This window comes from Haemaphysalis longicornis, unplaced genomic scaffold (genome assembly GCF_048455015.1).
Source record: "Haemaphysalis longicornis isolate Haplotype H1 unplaced genomic scaffold, Haemaphysalis longicornis Haplotype H1 scaffold_4, whole genome shotgun sequence".
Taxonomy (NCBI): Eukaryota; Metazoa; Arthropoda; class Arachnida; order Ixodida; family Ixodidae; genus Haemaphysalis; species Haemaphysalis longicornis.
Window position 1 is genome coordinate 218797582 of NW_027526361.1, and position 21234 is coordinate 218818815.

A 21234-nucleotide genomic window follows, 5' to 3' on the forward strand; every position below is an offset into this window, starting at 1 on the left:
TCCAAACCTGCCGACAGCCTCACTTTTTTTCCCACAACCGGACTGGCCGTGGTCGAACCAGCTTTCTACGCGTGTGTGCGAGCGCGCGCGTGCTCAGTGTGTACGTGCGTAGTATGTGTACTGTGTACTCTTTGTTACCCGTGGTGCCTCCTGACGGTGCAAAAGAAAACTACTGTCCAGGAAAAACTCTTGTGGTGCTGGCGCAGGTACTCGATCCCAAACAGCTCAAAAGGTGGAAACAATTTCTCAAGTGCAATTTCTCCGTATGTGAAAAGAAATGTTCGAACTTCCTGTAACGCTTGATGCGCCTGCCCTGAGTCAAAAGGGATGAGGACCACTAAAGTAATTGCTCACTAGGCAGGACCACAAAATACGTTTCGCCGTTCTGCGCAGCCTCAGTCAAGGTACCATCATTCGTTGGAGGTACACACTCTAGATGGGGCATTGCTGCCGAAACGAAACACCCCATTTATTTATTTATTTATTTATTTATTTAGTTATTTATTTTTTTATACATACTGCAGACCACAGTAGGTAAAAGCCGGAAGGGCATTTGGTATGTATACAGGTGCAAGAAAAATAACAACTCAAGGGCAAGAAGAATTGCGATTACTCTATGGACGTTTCGACGAGATACTTCCAAAATTTGTTTGGGTCCGTCCTTATAAATTCAGACAGGAGTACTTTCAAATAACGGTCTTTCGACGGACGAACGGCCTGGGCTAGGTTGGCCTTGATGTCATTCATAACTCCAGAATTCGCATGACTTTTCCGTAACCGTTTCGATTTTCTTCTGAACTGGATTATGTGGCGTGTCGTCCAAGGGGGTCGTTTATTATCTTCTTTCGCTGATTTCGGATGAATTATCATACAATGAAGGCAAATGGCTTTAAACTGTTCTGATAACAAGTAGACATCTTTATTTCAAAACGAAGCAAAACATGTTTCCTAGTAGTCAATCACAGCTATGTCGTCGGCTCTCGAATAGTTTTTGGTGGTACGTAGTGATTTAAGGGCGGAATACAAGGGCGGAATAAAATTTTTTGTTTGAATTGCGGAATTTCTTAGTGAATAAAGCATACCGTGCTGCTGGACAAGCGCTGGGGCGCAATAATACACAAAACCTCTCAAATAAAAATATCTCCAAAAATTCAGATAATTGCCTACTAATGCATAGAATTCTTATGCCGTTTGTCTACACTGTGAGTTGTTTACAACCAAATATGGCGATAAGAAAAGAACAATGTTTTTTAAATATTTTATTCTTTAAAGTTTTATTCTGCTTTTTGCCAATGATGGAAACCTATACCTGTATGGTGACGAACTATGTTTATTTCGCCAATTATTGGTAGTTTCGTACCAAGCAAGAGGTACTGAAGAGTTGCCCCATTTGCGCTATTTCTAATTCGTATTTGCAATGTTATTTTGCGCACTTTTCTTTAAACAATCTTCATTTTTGTGAAAGTGCAGGAATATACATGGTTTGTAGCGTTTTTCGCCATTTTTACTTGTGTTTTCAACGTTTTTTTTAATGTTTTAGTTTATTCTTGACGTAGATTTTGGGCGGCAGCCGAAATATTCCAAGATTCTTCTGGGGATAAGAATCCACTGGGGATAATCGTAACGATACCATATAAACAATATATGTCGACCAGTACGGAATTTGAAGCTACCATTCCGCCCCGTCACCCCCCGTATCCTGGACAGTGTTTTAACACATTAACTGGTAAACGGGATAGGCATTAACCCATGATACCAAATTACCTCTCGACAGCCGTGAATATGCAAGCAGTGTGTGGGCGGGCGGATCCAGGTGGCAGGGTACTAATTCTGAGCGGTGACTGCTGTGAGGTTGCCTAGGGCAGCGGCGGCGGTACAACGTTGACAGCAATGGCTGCCACACCAGTGAAACCGACGACGAAGTGTAGACGCTCAATTTTTTGGTAATGAAGTTAATGCATTTGGTTGGAACACACAATTCCAGGTCTGCAGATTCGAACGAGGAGTGTTGGAGGGACTGATTATCACTCGAAAAGGCCGCCTATTTGATTGGTATTTCGTCAATATCTTATTTCTGCACTGCAGGTATAATATTTTTGGTAAGTGTGAAAGGCACGAACCTTAACGTCTGGTCAGTGCCGCAGTTTTCAAAGCAAGTGTGGCATACTTTTATGCACGATATAACCTATCGACTATGAACGGTGTATTGATCTAGGGGTCTGGAATGCTTTGTTTCAGTTAAGTCAAACATTATACGGGTGTATTATTTAGAATATATTGTCCTAACAAAAAAAATTGGGAACGATTACGATACTCCCTAAAGCGAAATGTGTGCTCAGGTCGTGATGATGATGATGATGATGATGATGATAGTTGGTGTTTAATGGCGCAAAGCCGACGAGGGCAAAGAGCGCCAGAGAAGTTATTTAATAAAAAGAAGTGATTACCACAAAAGGTAGTTATATAATGTGTAAACTGGACATAGTAAGATCAATAAAGATAATGGTGATGGCTGGTGTATAGGGCCAGATTTGATTATGCATGATAGGAAATGAGGTTTAAAAACTTAACATCTGACATATATTTAAAAACGCGTTTCACGGAAACCATCGCATCGTCACCTAGAAACAGGGATGGGTGTAGGGGAATATGTTGTCTGTAGAGTTCTCTGAAGTGTTTGTGTCGTGTTGTGTCAAGTGTCTTGCATTGTATGAGTATGTGGACTACGGATAGGCCCTCCCCACACCTGCTACACAGGGGTCTTGGAGATCCCGTGAGCAGGTGCGAGTGCGTCAGATGTGTATGGCCTATCCGTAATCTAGCTAAGGTAACTTCAATGTGCCTGTTGTGTGAGTCAGTAGTGTATTGTCCCAAGTGTGGTTTTATTACGTGTAGTTTGTTGTCTGCCTGTTCGCTCCAGTCTGCTTGCCAAGTTTTACGGAGTTGTTGTCTAATGTGTGGCTTGAGGTCTGTGTAAGGTAGTGTTGCCATGTCTACTGTGTTTCGGAGTGCAGCGTTGGCGGCCATTTCATCCGCCAATTCATTACCGCCAATGCCAGAGTGGCCTGGCACCCAACACACAGTCACCCCAAGGTTTGAGGAATAAGCTACCATAATTGTTTCGAAGACAAGATTAATGACATGGTTTTTTGATGACTTTCCGGATGATAATGCACGGACGACGCTCAACGAATCTGTATAAATGACGGATGTAGGAATACGATGTTCAACTATGTGACTTACAACGAGAAATATGCCATATCCTTCTGCCGTAAAAATACTTGTATTAACATTCATTGTTCTACATGCTTCAAAATTAGGCGCATGCGCAGCACAAGACACCGCAGTGGACGTTTTAGATGCATCACTGAAAAACTCTGCAGCCTTGTATTTATCCTGTATATACATGAAATGCTGCAAAATCCCACTTTTTGGTGTCCTGTTCTTATTGTATTTTAAGAAAGACAAGTCACATGCAACAGGACGAAGACGCCATGGTGCTACAAGATCGGTGTTAGATGACTTGAATGTGTCTACAAAGGAGACCTCATGAATAGTGACCTCGTCCCTTACTCTGAGCGAGAAGGGAACAGGAATGGATGGGCGATTTAAAAAGAGCTTTGATGTGGATGTATCATTAAAAACCGGTTTAAAAGGATGGTTGTCCATTGATGAAATTTTAGAGGCATATAACAAGTCAACATAGGTTCGCTGGTGTGATAAGCACCATTTGTCACACTCTGCGTAAAGACTCTGTACAGGGCTCGTACGGAATGCGCCACAAGAGAGGCGAAGCCCCAAGTGAAGCACTGGGTCGAGCATTTTAAGTGCTGTTTTAGTGGCTGACCCATACACAACACCCCCATAGTCCAATCTAGACCCCACTAGGCTTCTGAAAATACGTAACAGGAGTTGCTTATCCGTTCCATACGACTGGTGGGACAAGATTTTAAGAATGTTGAGAGCCTTTAGACATTTATGTTTCAATTGTTTAATGTGAGGGATGAACGTAAGCCTTTCATCCAACACCACACCTAAAAACTTGTGTTCCTTCCTCACAGGAATCGATTCGCCATTAAGGATAATGTCTGGGTCCGGATGGATCCCACGCCTCCTGGAGAAGACAACACAGGTGCTTTTTTCTGGGTTAAGTTCAAAACCGTTCTTGTCTGCCCAGCTGGCAAGTTTTTTGACACCGAGCTGGACTTGACGCTCACAGATGGACATATTACATGATTTAAAAGATACCTGGATGTCGTCTACATACATTGAATAAGAAATTGTAGGTGGCAGTGCCTTCCCAAGGGAGTTCATCTTAACTATGAACAGAGTGCAGCTTAGCACTCCACCTTACGGAACGCCGTTTTCTTCCACATGAACTCTTGAGAGTGTGCTACCTACTCTCACGCGAAACGTTCTTTCGGACAAATAACTAGCAAGGGTGTTGAGCATATGGCCGGAAACACCGAAAGACTTTAGGTCACTGAGGATCCCGTAACACCAAGCGGTGTGATAAGCCTTCTCAAGGTCAAAAAACACCGTTGTGCAAAACTGTTTGTGAATGACGGCGTCCTTTATATAGGACTCGAGCGCGTCGAGTTGGTCGTTGGTGGACCGCCCCGCCCTGAACCCTGCCTGGCAGCTCTCGAGAAGACCATTGTACTCAAGAAAGTACATGAGTCTCCTGTTTATCATCTTCTCGAGGAGCTTGCACAGGCAGCTTGCGAGGGCGATGGGCCGATAGCTAGCGGGAGAGGAAGGGTCTTTTCCTTCCTTCAGGAAAGCCACTACTATGGCCTCTCTCCAAGAGCGACGAATGTGCCCCGAAAGCCATATGTTGTTGTATAGATGTAGGAGTGTTTCAAGAGTGTCTGGGTGTAGGTATTGTATCATGGTGTATGTGATTTTGTCTGCACCTGGAGCTGAAGGCTTACACGCGTTCAGAGCAACCTTCAGCTCATGAATTGAAAAAGGAGAATTGTAAGAAGTGTGCGACTTGTTGTTATCACGCAGGGACTTCTTTTCTACATATGCCTTGTGTTTCATGAAAGTGTTTGTGTAGTGTGCTGAACTGGACACGTGTTCGAAGTGTTGTGCAAGTGTGTTAGCCTGGTCTTCCAGTGTGTCCCCTGTTGTACTAACCAGGGGCAGGCTGTGTGTCTGCTGTCCTTTTAGTTGTCGTATTCGTGTCCAGACTTTGTGTGTGTCAGTGTATGAGTTGATGGAAGTGAGGAAGGTGCGCCAACTCTCCCTTTTCGACTCACGACGCACTCGCTTCCCAAAAGCCTTTGCCCGTTTAAAAGAAATGAGGTTATCTGACGTGGGGTACCGGCGAAGGACACCCCACGCCTTGTTCTGGGCCTCTCGCGCCCGCCTACAGTCCTCGTTCCACCAGTGCCTCCTTGGATTGCGGGATGCACTGGTGGCCTGCGGCATAGACTTTTCGGCGGCGTCGAGTATGTGTGCCGTGACGAGTTGGGCTGCTTCCTCCACGTGTAGGTGTTTTATGGTTGTGTGGTGTAGTTTAGATGTTTCTGTGAATGTACTCCAGTTTGCTTTTGATTCATTAAACCTGTTATGGGAAGATGGACTGCATGGGCCTTTACCTATGTACGTTAGGGAAGTGGGGAAATGGTCACTACCATATGGGTCTGTGCCCACACCCCACTCAAGACATGGAAAGAGAACTGCGGAACCAATCGCCAAGTCAAGATGCGAGTATGTATTGTGTCCTAAGTTATGGTATGTAGGCTGTTTTTTGTTGAAAAAGCATGCTCCGGAGGATGTAAGAAACTTCTCTATCAGGCGACCGCGGGAATCCGTTCTGGAGAAGCCCCAAAGAGAGTTGTGCGCAATAAGGTCGCCTATAAGTATGTATGGTTCGGGCAGCTGGTCGACCAGTGCCTCGAAATCAGAGCTCAGAAGTGGAAAATCAGGAGAATGTAAATGGAGCATACCGTTATCAACCTAATAAATATTATCGTACGGATTGCTACAGCCTCGAGGACAGTGTTCAGAGTGACAGGGTGGCAGGCTAAGGATTTTCGGGCAATTATGGCCACACCGCCAGAAGAGTGTGTGCAGCCATCCCTGTCCTTTCTGAAGACCATGTAACTATTCAAGAAATTTGTGTGCTTGGAATTCAAATGTGTTTTCTGAACACACATTACACTTGGCTGATTAGCATGCAGTAGTTCGTATACATCGTCAAGATTTTTAAGAAGGCCTCTACAGTTCCATTGAATTATGTTTTCTCTTCCCATTATTTAGTGTGAGAGCTACTGGAGTGTGTGTGTTTGTTTATGTGTCGTCTTTCGGGGCTGTGACTCTCGCCTTTTTTAAGTGCGAATGCACTTTATAAGCGACCCCAAACCATCCACCGCCGGCGGCGGCGGCGGCGGCGGCGTCCGCAGTGCTCCTCTATATTTAAAAAAGAAACAGCATCCGGCGCCAGGTTTCGATCCGAGGACTTTGCGGCCGCAGCGCGACGCTCTACCGACCAAGCCACGGACGCGTCGGTGATATCAGTGTTAGTGACGCGCCTTATATCTTTAACGCATTCAAACTACGTCGTCAGCGGCGTGCGTTGGCGACTCAGCGGCGTTATAGCGGCTGGATAACTGCGTGGTGTACACCTGATACTACAAACCCGATGGAAGAGAAGGCGGCGAGGCGGTGGGCTGCGGGGGCCGAGCGCAAGCGCCGCAAGCGGGCCGACAACCGTGCATTCGCACTTTCACATTCTCCCCCTCGGGGAAATGCGGGGGAATTTTTGGCTTGTCGGGAGGCTTTGGCGTCGGGACGCGTTCCTTGCGCTGCGTTGCAGGCAGGAATGGCGCGACATCCATGTCGTCGTCGGATGTCCGAGGGGTGCCCGACGGACCGGCCCCCCCGGAATTGGCCCCTCCTCGGGAGCCCTTCGTTTGAGCCGCCACCGCCGAGGGCGTCCGGGGCGCCAGAGGTGGCACGGGCGGTGCGGTGGCGGTGGGAAGCGGTGCGGGGCCCGTGGTGTCCATCACCGCGGTACCCTCCAACGCACTGGAGGAGTTGGAGACAGAGGCGGGAGCGGCACCGGTCCCGACGAAAGAGGTTGCCACCACAACCGCTGCTGCCTCAGCAAGCGGCGTGGTGGCGGGTTGGACTGCCAGAGGCAACCCAGAGGGGGGCGGCGGAGGGACCAGGTCAGACTCGCTGAACTGGGTCCCTGTGGACACCAGACGCCGCTCCGCCCCCCGGCGAGCTGCGTCGGCGTACCTCCCGAGAGGGAAAGAGGCGAACCTCTTTCGCGCCTCTGGGAAGGTGATGTTCTCGGTTACCTTAATGTTGATTGTCTTTTTTTCCAGTTGGAATTTTTCGCACTTGCGGGAGTACGCTGCATGCGGACCGCCGCAGTTTACACAAGTGAGAGTTTCGGATGGACAGTTGTCAGTCGGATGATCGGGCGCCGCGCATTTTGCACACGTTGTTCGGCCACGGCAAGAGTTTGTACCGTGCCCGAACCGCTGGCACTTAAAACAGCGCCGCGGATTCGGGATGTACGGACGGATGGAGCAACGGATAAAACCTGCATGTATATGTTGTGGAAGAACTGCGAGGTCAAACGTCAAGATAATGTGCTTGGTGGGAATCTCCTTGTCGTCTCTGCGGATGGTGATGTGTCTCACGGCAGTGACGCCCTGATCCTTCAAGCCGGCAAGGAGATCCGGTTCCGTTTCGTTCAGGAGATCTGTTTCGGATATCACACCCTGCGAGCTGTTGAGGCTCCGATGGGTTGTGACCCTGATGTCGAGATCAGCCAGTCTAGTCGGAGCTAGAAGCTTTGCAGACTGCTGCTTGTCATTTATTTCGATTAGGAGTTCACCAGACCTTTGTTTTTTGCATTTATACGATTTTCCTATTATTGCTTCAAGATACTTGGCGATCAAGAAGACTGACTGAGATGCAAGAGGGTGGGTTGGATTCAGGGACTCCATGACAAGAAATCGAGAGTAATGATCTGGTTCAGGAAATGTCAAAGATGGCAATGGAGGAAACGATACTTCGGTGCGGCCCGTTTTAGGGGGCCGATCACGGTTGGGGGGGGGGGGGTTTAGACAATATCATAAAGCATAGTATAAAAGCAGGGAGACTGGGGTACTTTCTCCTTTGACCTTACCCTGGTAGTCAAAGAGGTCAAACATAATCCAAGATTTAACCAAAACACAATTACACAAAACAAGCTACCACGCACAGGTCACTTAAAACTTGTATAAATTAGATTCTATGATTTAACGCACCGCAGCTACACCTGGCCTACCAGGTTTGGAGTAATGAATGGCTCCGGATCAGTTTTAACAGTAGAGCTCTTTAGGCCTCAAATAATTCGAGCGGCGTTAAGAGAACACCCCAAGGGTTTGTTGTTGTTGTTGTTGTTGTTGCGCACCTTTCCCGTGAGCAGTGGGAAAAGGAGCTGTCCAGCTCCGGTCTCGAATCTCAGCTTAGGCTGGTAGAAAGGGCCGTAGCGGCAGGGGTCTCCAATGGAGTCCTGGACTGAGGGCGCCACACTACATTACGATACTGTCAATTAAGTTTATCCTCCTCGTTCTCCTCGTCTTACGGCGCGTATCCAAGCGGGGCATTGGCCAGGAATTGGGTATAAAGGGGCTAATGCGCCCACTCACAACAACTGAAAGTAGACAACTAACAATTTACACCCAGAAACAGCGGGTGATTACAAGACAAATTTGATTGTTGTGGTTGAATTTGAGAAAACGTAAACGTAATAATCAAGCCTAACAGGGCAGGCGCCTGGTCTCGGACAGTTATGCTGGATTCATGCAGCCACCCGTCTGGGACAATATCTCAGTGATGTGGGCCCAAGCGTAAGTAGCGCAGGCATGGAAATAGGAAGTTTAATCCGTTGTAATGACCTGGTAATATGTCGTTGTTTTATCATTAAAAAACCACGCGAATATAATAGGAAGCGCTCTAGTGTTTCATGATCCCCGCAAATACCACATAGGCCGGAAGAGGGGAGAAGTTCATATAAAAGTTCAGCTGGGGAACCCTACATCACAAGTTGGTAAATGTAACCTCGCATTGACGAGATTCACAAAAACAGAAATTCTACAATGTTTTAAATGGGCATATCCTTCAAAATTAGTGATGACCCCTTCCTGCGTTCTCGTCAAGCGAACATGATCTCGGGCGCCTCGCGGAGACCGCCCTGCGTCGTCGAGGCTTCCCAGTGGGCTTACGTTGCAAACCGAACAGCACGCCACGGGTCCGCCGCGTCGACGACGATGACGACGAATCTGTCATGCCATTCCTTCGCAATCAACACGGCCACCGTACGAGCTGATGAAGTGGAGGTTTACCGAGGCAAGAACGCGCTCAAAGAGGATTTGCCCAACGCGGCTGTGTCGTCGGACGACGACGAAGAAACGTATTGCGACGATTGCTACTAAATAAAACACTGTACATAGTTCAATTGTCTTTGCCTCCCAGTACCGTCCAAAACTGTTTTTCACTGCTGGGGTCTGTCTGCTCTCTCTGAGACCCGCTGTCAGTGTGGGAAGGTAGCCCGACGCCAAGCTCTGCTGTTTCTTCGGGCTTTCACCATTGTGCAAGCTGCGCTATTTTTGATGAACGTGGGATTCACAACTTGCGGGGACACCTCAACGTTTCACGATTTCATTTTTTTGCTGCCGTTTGAAGAGCAGCCACCACGGCCGGGACCGAGCCGATGTTCTTGGGCTCAGTAGCGCAACGCATCGCTCACTGTGCCGTCGCAGCGGGTGACTTCAGAAATGCCTGCGTTCTTCTGAACATAGCACTTAAAGGATGCGCTGTAATCAATAGGATAGCAGCGCTGCACGTTAAGCACGGATAACGCAGGTGCGCAACGGTGTGAAAGCGGAAGTACAGCTCGCGCGCACACCCAATCCAGTGCTTGGTTCCACGTGACAGGCTGGGCTCAGAAATGCGCAAACGGTACTTATCCTCTGTGCCTTGACGCGTCATGCCAAAATACGCCGGTGCTCGCACCGGTAGGCCCCCTCGACTGACATATGTTATCTCTATGTAGCTATATTTGGGAACGGTATTCCGATGGTATTGCCCAAGCCGCCACAATCGGCTACCGAAATCCATGATGCGTCACTGGCGAATTTCATAGCTGAACACGTCTAAACGTTGTATCTAGAAATGTCAAAGTTCCCCCCGCCAGGCAGAACACTGATTCTGGGGAAGTAGTGCTGGCATTAGAATCGGCAGGACTGCCACTCGCATTCCCAAGGTGCGTGCAGTGCGCGCGTGAATGTTTGTAATTATGCCGGACTGGTTACTTCAATGGTACCCGCGAAATCCTTCAACATTCCCACACGTAATCAGCGGTAATTATCGGTGGCAATTTTAATGCAAACTTATTATGTACCCCACAAGGCGTAAACTCTCGCTCTATTCATCGGAGCCACTTTTTAAATAAATCGCGCCTCTTTAACTGAAAAAGCCATGGCCCGAGTGGGAATTGATCCCAGCGACACAGGGTGACAGGAGAGCACCTTACACCCAACTTTACCCCAGGTCAACTCAAGATACCACTCGTCAGGGTGCTTTATTTAAGCATATAAAATGTCAGTGGGAAAACATTCGCTAATAAAAAGACTAATGAGAGCGCACCTCTCGTGGCTCCAGTATGACTGCCGCCTAAAGTGCCGTGCCTTTAGTCGTAATAAAACTTGTATACACATGCACCACCTGTATCCGCACCAGCTGGATGCAATCGGCCGTGTACGGCCAGTCAATGCGCTGGCTAGAAGCGATCGCCAACGCATTTACGCCAACGAAGCCGAACAAAAGGATCTGATATACAACGTAGTTTGTGAAGCCAATTTAGCGTTTAACCCGCCATGGTGGCTCAGTGGCTAAGGCGTTGCGCTAATGAGCACGAGGTCGCAGGTTCGGTTTCTGGCCGCGGCGGCCGCTTCTCTGGTGGAGGTCAAAAGCAAAAGCACCCGTGTGTACGAGATTTCGGCGCACGTTAAAGATCCTCACGAGGTCAAATTATTCCGGAGACCTCCACTACGGCGCGCCTCATCGCCTGCGTTGCGTCGGCGCGTTAAGCCTCACAATCAATCAATCAATCAATCAATATAGCTTTTAGAATTTTCTCCCTGAAGCCACAATTCATAGCCGGATTCTCTCAGTACCGAGATCCAAATCGTCTGTGGCCTCCCAGGATTCGAAGAAGACCAAAGGAAAAGGATAACGTCATTAGACATGCGCAATTCAAAGGGAACATCATCATCACTATTATGCCGTCGTCGTCATCATAATCTTTAACATAAAACACTTCCTGGTACGACATCTCATGTTCGGGCAGTTTTATTTTACCCCACAAACGCCTTTTTTAAATGCATTTTAAATGTGTTTTCTTTGATTACTGAGTATATATTTTCCCTTGGTGAGAGCCAGTTTCTTAGCCAATCTCCCTGCCTTGGTATGTGCCATTCTTCTGGCACCACCCCAACCACATGCAAGGAGGACGTAGCAGCAAAGGAGCCTTGATAAGTCTCATCAGCGAAAGAAGTAGCACCCTCACATGGAACCCACTCAAGGAGACTTGAACGCCCCGAGGAATTGCATAGTCGCACTTAAAAACGTCACCTCAACGCCAGATAAAAATTAATCTTCCAAATATAGTTGGCCTACAATAGCTGGACTTTCTTTAATGGCTTTTCAAGAAGAAAAAAGATTGGAGCAGCATGCTCCAGTGGTGCAAACCTGGAGAAACATCCGAGCCGCCCACTCTTACTTCATCGGAGACCCGGCTATTGCATCACTCATGGATTTTCTAAATTGCCGTTGGATATTCTCAATGACTGCAATGCCAGGATCGTTTTGACTGCAGCGGTATACATCGCTCCCTAAGTGGACCGCCTTAGCGCGCGCTGGATCCCGCGGCAACCGGCGTCGTCAACTCGGAGTCTTTGGCGCGATCTAGGCGTCTGTGATATTCACTCAAGGCGTGAACGCACGTGAACTGGAGAGTAGAAGAGCAGGCGAGAGATCAGGCGCCCAGAACGCTGGGGATCGTTCTCAAAGATCGAGCTGGCCGATGCCGCCCGCTCATCAGTAGGCGCACGCTTACCTGCGCTCGGTATTTTTCCTTGGTATTTTGTTGCGAACACCGCACGTGGTGCAAGCCTGGACGACGTCGGGGGCTTCTCACGTGTGTTCGGCTAGGGTATTGTCTGAAAATGCACTAAATGCTTAAGCTGCTCTGCTCTTATCAGCACGTCATTCGTTTCTTCGAGCCAAGTTCTTGTGAACCATGATATTACGGGTGTGATTACGATTCCGTTGCGGAAAGTTGAACACTGCTGTTTTAGCAGGGTGCAATGGAGGATACAGGTCCGCAAACTGTGTTTAGTGCCCATTTTTAATCGGCCGTCGCAGTCGATTTTGAAAGCGTAGTTCAGTCCAAAGCTCACAAACTTGAATAAGCTATTCAAATTCCTGGTTCCCAACAGTTTTCCCCCGGTGTGCGCTGTCCGTCTAGGAGATGTAGCAAAGCGCACACGCACTTCTCAACCAATGCGCTATACCAGGCTTTCCACGTTGCACTAGTCTAGGGAGGGGGCCATGGCCACCTGTCCGATGGAGTGGGGCAGAATGGTGCAGCTGCTTCCGAAGTAGGTTGCATTTTTCTAGCAACTGTTGGATGGGTCATAAATAGTGTGCTGTAGGCTGGCGGAAAAAGTGTACTCAGCTTTTGCAGGTCTGCCTTTGTTGTTGTTCGAAGCCAACTGCACGAGGCCTACTGTGGCGATATCGGCGTGGCATTTTCTTTTGCCTGACGTTAGTACAAAGGTAAGTGCGCACTTGGCTTGAAACGATACCAATCAACGAATTCAATCCTGAAAAGCGTCATGACAGCAAAAATTGTCACACAAGGAAGGTGAAAAATGTAGCGGTGCACAAAGCCCGCCAAAATATTCTCAAGAAAAAACCTAGAATCCTCGCAGTAATTTGGACTAAGAGTACTAAGAGACAGCCATTATGATGACACATGAAATCCGTCAATTGCCATCAGTTTGTTGAAAACGCGTCTTTGAATGGCCTATGATTTCTTACATGCGCAATGAGCTGAAATTTACAAACAAAAGAACCGAGGTATGTTATTAATGACGTAGCTCATAGGGTGGTCTTCTGTCCATTAAACTTTACGTTTGAACGTCCGTGCTCCGGGCTGTACAGAGAAAAACTTTTTTGGCTCCTCATCGGTGCTTACGAACTTCGATGCGAAATTATTGTGGCCTATCCTGTCGATGGTCATCAAAAATCTTTATGCTCTACTGCGTTTGTGTTGGCTGCCTTTATGGAGATTCCATGGTGTTGGTTCACGGCTTCTCAGTTCAGACTTCCGAAGTATCTGTTATCTAGTAAGCAACAGATGCAACTTCGATGTAAAACCTTTTTTGATCGAGCTGTTTTAGAGGGAAGAAAGGTGCGCGCCTATGCTCTGTTGCTACCTGGGTTTTTTCTGGGTACATGACGGGCGGCTGCCCGTGCCCTTTCCAGCCGTACCATAGAGAGGGCGCTCGGAGTTATAATAGGGCCGTGCAATATGGCCAGAAAAAAAAGCCGGGCAATATGGCCATAAACATATATTCGATGCCTCAGGTGGTGCATGAAAAAAACCCTGACATTGCTTTGTTGACATTGATGCCCGTTTGATTTCTGAACGGGCTTGCGCGTAGCAGTAGTAGTAGTAGTAGTAGTAGTAGTAGTAGTAGTAGTAGTAGTAGTAGTAGTAGTAGTAGTAGTAGTAGTAGTAGTAGTAGTAGTAGCAGTAGCAGCAGCAGTAGTGGTATTAGTAGCAGTGGCAGTAGTAGAGGAATTTGCCTCCCACAGAAATGGGTGCGCTTGCTCAGTCCAGGAGCCAAAGAGAAATTTTCTGATCCCTGACATGGAGAGCAGTAGTCTCTCCGGCCTGCGATAAACCGAGACAGCGAAAGAAAAAACTGTATGCCTATCCTCCAAAATCGTTAAATTATGTTCGTTCTATGTACACAAAAGTGGACGGAATAAGATATGTTACAAACACAACTTTCTCGCGAACGCCCTGTGGCTCTTGAAATATTGCGGATTCAAACGCCTCCGAATTGTCCTGAAATGACACCAGAGCCTCACATCGTTGGTGATAAGTAAATTTCAATATCTCCCCAACATTAATTACTTAGTAATTACTTGTCTTCGAATACACACTAGTACAACCCGTAAACATGTACTGTAAAAATACGAAGCGATTCTGAGAAAAGAAACCTTCCATATGATGTAAGGAATGGTAAAGGTAAAAGTTAAAAATTTGAAGGGTTACACCGGTATTGTGTGCGCGTCTTGTTTTATTTGCCGTTAGATAGGTGGCGACAACGTCACACTACTAGGTTGATGCACCCCACAGCCAGCGAATGCACTGTATGGGCGCCCTTCAGGTCTATGTGGGGCCGTATGCGCCCGTAAAACGTGTAGACAAGAGGGGTATGCTCTATGGGACAACTTGATGTAACGACGTTGACAAAAGTCGGAACGTTTCGTAAGATGCAAGCTTTTGTTCCATACATGTTTCAATTAACGCTCGCGGGATGCCAAAATGCAAGATATTTTACAGTGAAAAACTGCGTGACTTGCACCTCCTGCTTTCGTATGCACTTAAGAAACAAACGGCGCTTCAAAAAAGCAGACTCACTGACTCCTTTATTAACAAACGTAAGTGTCACTTAGGCACTTTAACACTTTTCGGTGCCTTAACGCGTTTCACGAACCAAATGTGTTGTGAAAGGGCGCCTTTTGCGAACTCAATGCTCTCTGCCCTACTCAAATTGTTTGAGGGTGCAAGCTCGGATGCTCTACAAGGGGTCGACATTCTGGTTTCTCGCCGGCGGAGATGCCATTTAAAATTCTGAGGTCTTCTTGAAAAGACAGAACTATTAGTTCTCTGCAGCAAAACACATGACTGACTAACCGATGCCACAGAGAGCAGAGGGGACGTACGACTACACGCCGACACGATGGCCTAGCACCTCAAAGCTTAAGTGGCGAACCTAAACCGCACTCTGACGTGGAAAGGCACGGTAGTTCTCGGTACAAGCGAAAAACAACACGAAGTGTAGTTGCTGCTGCTACCTGGTGTGGCGTCACGCTACAAAAGCAAAGCCAGAAGTGTATCTTATGTTAGACACGGGATGTCGCTAGTCTCACCGTTCATCATCATCGTCATCATCATCATCATCATCATCATCATCATCATCATCATCATCACAAATTCTAGACGCCAGACGATTCTAGACGTTTTCTTTGCTACTGGATACTAACCATAGTGCTAGGATTCGCTAAATTATACTCGACGGCTGATATTAAAGTAAAAGTGCAAAAAACAATGACTGAGCCGGTTGCTGACTTCGTTATATCAAGGTTACCCACCCCCACGTTCCTTACATAGCGGCCTTGAACACCTCGTTAAATCCAGAAATTTGTTATATAAAGGTACGGTACATCCACTTTGACAGTAGTTCTGTGCCTCCATATTCAGTGAGTTGAAATGAAAAGCGGATATCAGCTTTAGTTACTACGCTAAAGAAGTGGCACCCTGCGAGGATTCACTGAACGTCCGAAATAATGACACGCAAACTTTGTCGTGGCTTGTGGTAAGCTTTTTCCATACTTGGCTTCAGAAATTTAATAAAAACAGAAAACGGGAAAAGTCATGAATCTCTAATCTCAGGAATTTAATTTGTTTAAACATACTGCGGCCCCCACTTTGGGCTATGCCAGGAGGGGCAATTACACAGAGCTATAAAACAAAGCAATTCAACACAGCAACACAGCCGCAAGATGCCACAACGAAGCCCGTATCCAGTTTACGAAAGCAGTTTCAGCCTTGTTCAGTGGTAATATGACGCGTAATTGCATTTGTTTGATTCCGAAAAGGTAGCCTTATTTCACTGCTCCCACGGTATCTCCAAGAGCTTGTAATACCAATCTTTTCTCATTCCGCGCCGAGGCATCAATACAATTATACAAAAGGAGCTTTTACGTGCGGCTATAGTTACATAAAATTTTAGCAACACTGAAGGCAGGTTTGGAGAATAACGCTGTCTTGTCAGTTATATATGGCTTTCATCGCAAGTGAAGTTGCGAATTAAATTATTCGTGCTCCCAATGCAGTCAACATCTCATGTAAAGCTAAATTTTTGCAATTTTTCTAGCAGGATTCCAGTGTTGTAAATGAAGCTTCTTTGATGTTTACCTTACAGTGAGCAAAAATTTTTGATTACTGCCGCTGTTTTGAATATTTGTGTTCCTCCTAAATTCTAAAAGCTGCCTGTAACTGCAAAATCGTTTTACCATACACGAACTTGGCAACTGCACTGGTACTCAAGTACAAGTACAAGTATTCAAGTACAAAGGTGAATGCTCTCTACATTCGTGTTCCGTGCTAATGCTGTGACATCGAAAAAGAGCATGCGGATGTGTAATAATATGCGCAGCTGCTGGCAGAGAACATTACAATTTCATGGCAACTAATATTATGGGCCATGCTATGCTACAGGCCGACAGAAAAAGTTTCGGTTAGCGTATATTGGTTTCCTCGTTCGTCTACTGCGGCTCAGCTGTACGGCTCGTATAATACGTCAGAACTTGTTTTTGCTTCCAAACACAAGTTGACGCAAAAGTAAGTGGGTGCTCTTTCTCCCAATACTTTTAATTGCCAGATTGATTCCTAAGGATTGCTACCCGGTTATACCAAGCAAGGTAACCAGGTTACAGCACACGAAACACTTAATTTTATCCGGGCGAAGCACGCCACACCGTAGGAAAAAATTTAACTAAGTTAGTAATTTCAAGAAACTACCCATAACATGGCCAACGAACTAAGTCTCTTCTCGCCACTTAATGAAAATGCGCATATAAATATCGCGCTTTGCTCTGTTTTGTGAAAAAGGCGATTACTTTTCGCACAGCAAAGACAGTAGGTGCACTTTAATTACAAAGCAGCAGGTGCCTCGATTTTTATAGAATAGGGTGGACACCTGGACACGTGATATCAAGGAAAATATAGGTTTCTCGCGCAGTCGACTGGACTTATTCACTTAGACTGTATCATGTGTCCTGAGAGTCATTCGGCATCTCCCTTTCAATTCGTGCGTTGTCGCAAATTTCATGGGTGTCATTTCAGGAGCCCGACTACCGTGTTTCGGGCTGCTTTGCCGAAAGCTGGCAATCAAAAACAAACACCAATTATCATTTGTTTATTGGGTGACGATGCGCGCCCCGTAAGAGAAAAAGTTATGAACCCTTTTGTCTAACGACGGCGATGGTTGAACACGAAGCAGTCTCGTGAGGAATTCATAGGTTTTCCTATCCCCTTGGACTTTGACTCGTTGAGGCTTGATGTTGACTCGCACGCACTACATTCTTCAGAGCGCAGCGGCTTTGACTGTGACCCTTCGCCTTTTTATTTCATATAAAGAAAGCTTCGCGTTCAATCAGCGCCATCGTTATAGGGAAGTGTGCATGATTTTGCTCTCTAATTTTGCACATCCATGCACCCCTCTCCAAATCCAGACTGCTTTAACTATGCTGTAATGGCGCAATCGGTGGATCGCAGCTTCATAACGCTGGGGAACCACGTTTCACTCCCATTACAAGAACCGTTTTTTCTTGACTCCATCAACAATCATGATCATCATCGTCATAAAAAGTTGTCTTTCCTCCAGCGTGTTTTGGGCGAACTGCAGGCGACATAAGGGATAGGCTGGAAGGTTCACTTAAATACACCATTAAGTTGACAGGCACGATTACTTCAATAAATGCTGTTTGGCTGGAATACGTTTATTCAGGAAAAAGAGAGGGCAGGAGAGACAAAGGCTTAGGAGTGGTGGGTGGCCATCCTATTCCGCTAGGCCGCCCAGGGTCGCCGCCTCCTTCGCCCTCCAGATCAGGGCATCCTTGTCTTTGAGCTGGCAACTCCGCAACCCGCTCTCCCATCGCTCCACAGAAGGGAGATCGGGTGGTTGGGGCTTCAGTGGGCACATACAGCGTGAGCAGTTGGGTGCATAGCAGGTGTGGGAGATGTGGTGGAGGGCGACGTGGTTGTGGTATGTGTGAGTTCGAAGTCTTCGCCAGATGCGGGCATCGGAAACTGAGAGCGAAATCTGAGAATGGGGATATGTGCGTCGGGAGGCCCTGCAGCGGTACAGGATGACGGTGTAGGTTTGTTGGAATGGGATCAGGGCAGGGGGACCGTTGTCTAGGTTAGGGTGACAGGGCTCGTCTGGGAGGCCCCGGTAAGAAGATTGCGGGGCCGTGGCTTGAGCTACTTCGTTCCAGGGGGGATGTGTGGCTCTGTGCCCACACGATGCGGGTTAAGGGTAGAGAGCGTTGGGACAGGATGTGGAGGACCAGGGTGAAAACTGCCTTGAACGTAGCAGCGGCAGACGGCTTGAGAGTCTGTGAGCACCTTGACAGTGGGAGTCGTAGCGTGAGCGGTGGCAAGGGCTATAGCGGCTTCTTCTGCCATGCTCGTTGATGCTGTCTGCAGGCTGGAAGCCACGAGGGTGGTGGCGTCGGAGCGCACTACGGCAGCTACGTGTGCTTGCTGTCGGGGGTACGGAGTGGCTTCGGTGCAAAAGGAAGTTGAATCACTGCAGTATTTTCGAAGAAGGAGGCGGGTGCGATGCTGTCATCGTACAATGTTGTACGTGGGGTGCATATTGCGTGGGGTCGGAAACACCAGTATCTTGGCGCCTACACCCGTGGGTATTCGTTAGGGGTATCGGGAGTCTGGGCTACATGTCGACCGAGCTTATGCAGCACGTGTCGGCCCGTTGGGGTGAGCTACAGTGGTTCCAACTAGTTGTTTTGTGTCCTCCATTAATTCGGTGAGAGTTTATGGAAGGCGAGTTGCAGTAGTCGTCCGGCCGAGGTGTAAACAGGCAAGCCAACGCTGTCTTGTAGGATTTCCAAATTCGAATGTCAATTTTGGCCTGGTCTTGCCGCTTGAAGGCGAGGTATGAAGCTCCTTATGTGATCCGACTGGTTAGCATTGCTTGGAGAAAGCAGCAGGTGTCGGCTTCTTTGAGACCGAGTCTTCTCTAACAGGTTTATCTGAACAGGTGTGTTAGTTTCGACACAATATTTTGTAGTCTGGGGAGATATGCAGCCCCTGATCCGTCGTGGTGGCAGCAAAGCCCCAGAATGCGCAGTTTCTTTACAGTGGTAATCAGTTGGCCGCCGATAATATTGTGGTGTCCGGTGTCGGGTTTTGTGGTCGTCCTCTCGTCTTGTTTCGGAGAACGAGGAGGGAAGATTTACATGGGGCACATGAAAGACGGCACTACGGAGCTAATGCGAGATGACGTCAACTGCTTGCTGTAAATTGTCCTGCTGGTAACCTGGGGAGCCTGTGTTAGTCCAGAGCATGGGATCATCAGCAGATAGCGCATGATGTATTTCAGGTATCTGTGCAAGTTGCGCCATTGCATAATAAACGAAAATAAATGCATTAGCCAGCTATATTAGGTCATCTGCGTGCTGAAATTTATGTTGTTAGTCTTGAAAGTTACTTCTTGAAAATGTGTTTCCGCATCACTGACGCGTCTGTTTAGATTGATAACATTGGTCTGACCACCTAAGACGCACTTTCCGTTTAGGAGGAATTGCATTTTCTTGGAAGGCTTCTGAATTTTATCCTTTATACATACAAGCCATGTACAAATTATATCCCAGAATTTCTGTGTGCTATAAGCTTTTATTTTAGAAAAACGTGTTTTCTGAACAACCTGTTGACTAGCACTGAATAGCGCTTCTACGATAGCCAATGCATACAAATGATGTTCTCCGAATTGCCCTACACCGAATAACCGTTTACGGATTGTCTTTCGATGAACGAGCCGTACACCGGACCGGCCTACAAATTGTGGCGTAAACTGTCAGGCGGTGGTCTGAAGTTATAGGCCTCGTTGCTCCACTGTTCGTGACTGGGCACTTCATGCGGCAGTTTACTGGGCACTTTAAGTGGAAACCTCTTTTTATGAAGTGGGAAAGTCAATTGGTTAGGCTCCGGTTTAACCGCAGGCAAAAACTACAAGCGCCGTGACCAGCTGGACGTCATTTAACACGTATCGGTGTTGTTGTTCTAGTCGGCGGATGGCAATATTTTCTATTTTCTTTGTCTCGGCTTTTATTGGCGCATCTTTTATGTTTCTGTGTTCGCGTTTTCTGTTTTCGTGTATTGTGCACTTGAATTAAGAAACACTGATACACATGTTCATACCATAGTCGTAATTCTAATCTGGCCAGAACATCTGCTTTCCCAGTTGATATGAACGTTTTAACATGGCGTGACGACATCGTAATTTCTAAACATATCTTCCCATAAGTAAATTGTCTTAATACATTTTGTTATGGCTGATGTTTTTATGCAAAAGCCGTAAAAAGTCAGTTGTTGCATGTTAGTATTGTAGTTAAACAATTGCCGCGTATCTTCTCCTTTCGTTGCAAATATCGACGAAAAACGATTGTCGACTGGCGCCCTGCCAAATAAGTGCTTCAATTCGCTTTCCCGCTCACCTCTCATGCTATTCCTCTCCCGTCTCGTTCTTCACGAGATAACACGCTAGCAGTTTCATAAAGTCAATTTAAAATAATTTACACCGTTACACTGCTCCAAGTCGGATGCGTCCATGCCAGTGCTGCCGTACGACGGAGAGGCACGTGGAACGAAGCACCCTAGTACAACGTTTATAGAACCAGGTTGCTTTACTCCACGAGTGCTCCAAGCGGACCTTGGAACCTGCGTAGTAGAACCTTTCGTTGCTGTTGCCGTTTGATTTCTTAAATGCCGCCAGAAGCTATAGTGCGAGTGTGTTGCATGTGTGGGGCCAATCCGCAACCTGCATAAGGCAACCTCAGTGAATCTGCTGTGTGAGTCACTAGTGTACCATCCCAAGTGTGGCTTTATTACATGTAGTTTGTTGTCTGTTTGTTCACTCCAGTCTGTTTGCGATGTTGTACGCAAGTGTTGACATCTGTGGCTTGAGGTCTGTATAGGGTACCGTCGTTATGTCTACACTGCTACTGAGTGCAGAAGCAGCGGCACTCTCATCTGCGAACTCGTTGCCAGCGATGCCAGCGTGTACTTGGACCCAGCATAGCAGAAGCCCATGCTTTTACGCATAGACAGACATA

General features: G+C 47.1%; 1 protein-coding gene across 3 annotated transcripts in view; it reads left to right on the top strand.

Annotated features, from left to right (window-relative positions):
• Nucleotides 1-12734: 12734 nt before the first annotated feature.
• LOC144178067 (uncharacterized) overlaps nucleotides 12735-21234 on the top strand; it is a 103011-nt gene continuing 94511 nt past the window's right edge. For 2 of the 3 annotated variants that reach the window (XM_077705594.1, XM_077705596.1), the window contains exon 1: nucleotides 12735-12852. The gene's annotated coding sequence lies outside the window, so the exon portion shown is untranslated. The remainder of the gene's footprint in view (nucleotides 12853-21234) is intronic. The other variant, XM_077705595.1, reaches the window with a different exon arrangement.